At 42.9% G+C, this 3,702-nt stretch overlaps 1 long non-coding RNA gene across 1 annotated transcript; it reads right to left on the reverse strand.

Moving 5' to 3' along the window:
* Positions 1–2,312: 2,312 nt before the first annotated feature.
* On the reverse strand, positions 2,313–3,110 carry LOC123100590 (uncharacterized). Its single transcript, XR_006448435.1, has 2 exons — positions 2,900–3,110; positions 2,313–2,662 (listed from the first exon to the last, which is right to left on the reverse strand). It is a non-coding gene; the product is annotated as an uncharacterized lncRNA (long non-coding RNA).
* Positions 3,111–3,702: the final 592 nt, after the last annotated feature.

Below are 3,702 nucleotides of genomic sequence, written 5' to 3' on the forward strand. Positions count from 1 at the left end.
CCATTCAAAACAAAATCCTGAACTGCACGCTTCTTCAGCAATTTGATCGGCGCAGCATATAAAATCATTACTATGACATGTTGCGTCAAACACAAAATTGTATACAAATTCGATATTGATTCTAGCTGCTCAGCTTATCAGGATCTCTGCAAACTGTAAGGCTTACCGTTTCTGTGTGTCACGGTTCCGGTGCTTAGGCTGACTTTGTGAACTGGCAAGAGTAACCGTGGATGCAAGAACAACTCCGGTTCCTGCTGCAGCGGCCGATGAGGAGGTAAGATGGCTCCACAGTCGCATCCCCTGCGACATGAGCAGCTCCAGCCGGGACGCCATTGATTCTCACTCTGGCTAGCTAGGTAGGCAAAGGGCAGCTTGATAGTTGGCCAGCAGTGTGCCAAGAGGAGGTTGATGTATGTGTGATGACTGTCTCCAAACAAGCCGCTTGTGTGGGTACTTATATATCCCATCCCAGCTTAGCTATTGCTCTCCCAGTGAAGTGAACTAGCAACACGTGCGTTCATCGAGTCAAAACAACGAGTGAAGAAGAAATCAATGGGCAGGAAAACTGAGGAACGCGGCCGTTCAAACCAGCACGCGAAGACGACGACTGTACTAGTAGTTCAGTGTTCAGACCACACCAGTCAAAGAATAGAATGAATACTGCACTTCAGAAAAAGAATGTGGCGCTGGTCGGAGAAGTACCATGCATGTGGCAAGAGTTTTGTTTATTGGGGTGGTGACCATGCAGATTGGGACGGATATCAGACGTTTTCAGAGTTGCTAGCTATACATACTGCTCAGTCCATAGGATTTTTATAACAATATATCTGCCGTACGTGCGTGCTTAACCTACCGGATTCATATTTTGAGTCTCGTGTTTCTGGCAAAAACATAACTGCAATGACGGCGGCGGTCGGAGTGGCAAACTGCAATGACCAGTCAACGGCGGAGGGGGGGCAGGAAGAGGCGACTAGTCAACACTGTGCATTCGGTTTATATCTTTTGATTTATACGATTTTTTATTTGTACGGTATTTGATACTTCGGTAAATACAATATTGACATTAAAGCACGGTTCGGTTTCGGTATGTTATAAAATTATTTTTTATAGCTTTGTGAGGTTTTTTAACATGCTGCCTTTTACCTCCCCTTTTCACATGAAAGGTACGAGTATAAAATAGATTTGAGTTGTTAATTACACTAAGTAGTGGGTTTGATTAACTCTTACCTTATTACCATAATAACCAAATTGACGTGAATTTAAAATTGCATAAGTCCATGCAATGTGATGATCCAAAAATCAAAGTTGTTCGCCTCGATGAGACACAATTTGATGATGAGGTTACTCTCATGAAATCCGGCAAATTATGCTCCCAGTTCCTCCCCGTTTTACCGCAGAATCAACTCCAAATAACATGAAAAGTCCACGGGAGATATAATAATCCACCTAAAAAACAAAGAACAATAATCTAAATGGTAATTGTTACGAAGATAAGCCGAGACAAATCTCAAGAATAACATGGTTAAACTCAAGAAAAATGGTGTGTACACTACACACATCATCCACCGATAGGCTATCGTAGACGATGCGCTACACAAGGGCTCAGATGAGGTACACACTAATGCGCTATGCTCCAACGCAGTGCACACCACAGTGCTGAGCTCCAACATGGTACACACTGCATTCCAGTGCACTCGGACCGAGGAGCAGGTACACATCATTGTTGACCTTTCTTCTCCACTCTACTCCACGGACCCAGGAGTGGGTACCCTCTCTTTATCAAATGTATATGAAATTTTATATGTTAGGGTTAGTGTTAAAAAATGTTATGCTTAGTGTCTAGAGGATATGATTTTGTAGATGAAAATTTGTATGTTAGGGTTACCATTGCAAAAAAATTGGGGTTAGTGTCTAAAGGATGTGATCTTGTAGATGAAACTTTGCATGTTCGGCTTAGTGTTTATAGGATGTTAGAGTTTGTGTTACTAGATAGTACGCATATATGTAAGAAATGGTTTTCTTGTGGTATTTTAGGAATATTTCTCACAAATCGTTGATGGATATGGAGTTTCATGGTTTTCTCCAAGTTGTGAGTCATCCCACGAATGCATCACGGGCGAATGTTCTTTCTCAATGAGTACTACCCACAAAGAACCTATATGAGCTACATGTTTGATAGGGTTTTAGGTTTGATACGATTTGTAACAGACAAAACCAACACAAGACGCAAAAAGAGGCAACGTTCAATAACTTGCACCTCCCTTTGAGAAAAAAAACTCTGAGTGAACGTGCACATTTCTTGATCAATTCGATTGGAGAAGTATACGAAATCAATACTATACATGACATGTTGCGTCGATAGGAAAATCAATATGACAACAATAGTACATAACTGCCGATATCTTTATTCTAGCCCATCATATCAGGATCTTACAGGCTGTGTGGTTTTTGCAAAGACTTTCCCTTTTGCGAAGGATGCCTGGGTTCATGAATCTGGTGCTCTAGGGTTGCTCCTGTAGCTAAGGAAGCTAAGACAGCTCCACAGACGCCATTAATTTACGGGGAGCATCATGAATCTTGTGCGGAGGGTAGCTCTTGGAGCTGGTAAGCATCTGGTTTCCGTGAACCTCGCCATTGGGAGAATGACTCTCTCGCAAAGGATCTGAAAGTGCAGCGCCAAAGAGTATGTTAGCGCGCTAATATGATCAATAGCAAGAAGATGTGCGCAACACATTCATGCAAGCTGACAGAGTGACAGTATATAATATTTTTTTCTTTTTATGAAAAGGAGGTTGAAAGCCCGGGCCTCAGCATCATTGCGTTTCTGACAGTACATAAGTAGCAAGAAGAAGTGCGTAATGCATACATGCAGGTTGACAGTAGATAGTTGACTGCGTACCTGCAGGAGCGGGTGGAGGCTGCTGAGCGGCCGGAGTGTCCCGGGCTTGAGCACCAGCTGGAGATGCCAGAGCATCATCCACAGTTGCTGGGTTGAGTAGCACCAGCTCGGATGCCATTGATTCTCACTAGCAGCTAGCTATGTTAAGGACAGCTTAATTAGTCGATGGATCAGTAGACCGTACTTCTGTCCAGACTCCAGGAAGTTGATTTGTGATTAGTGTCTCCAAACAAGCCGCTTGTGTGGGTACTTGTATGCCCAGCTTAGCTACCTCTCACAGTGAAGTGAACATTAACCGTACCACGTGCAACGTGCGTTCATCGAGTCAAAATGACGAGTGAAGAAATAAATAAACACGGTAAACACGGCCGTTCACACCGCCACGCGAAGACCAAGACTATACTTGAGCACCTCGGACCACACCCGTCAAAGAATAGAAAGAACACCGTACTCAGACAAAAAAAATGGCGTAGTGCGAAGAAGTACCAGGTGGACTTCTGTTCATTGGATGGCACTGGGGTGACCGTGCAGATTAGGACGGATATCGTTTTCGTAGTTGTTATTGCTCACTTCATAAGATTTTATTTTAAAGTTCCGTATGTCGTCCAAGCTGCGCTTACCTATCGGATTCATATTTTAAGTTTTGTGTTTGACGAGGGAGGCACAACAGAAATGGTTGACCTTGTAAGAGTGGTTAAGTTCACAAGACGGAACAATGCTTTCAAGAACAACTTTCACAAACCATTTGTGACAACCCGTATTTTTGAGTTATTAATTAATTTTAGTAAAATAATATGTGTCTA

Source organism: Triticum aestivum, chromosome 4D (genome assembly GCF_018294505.1).
Source record: "Triticum aestivum cultivar Chinese Spring chromosome 4D, IWGSC CS RefSeq v2.1, whole genome shotgun sequence".
NCBI lineage: Eukaryota > Viridiplantae > Streptophyta > Magnoliopsida > Poales > Poaceae > Triticum > Triticum aestivum.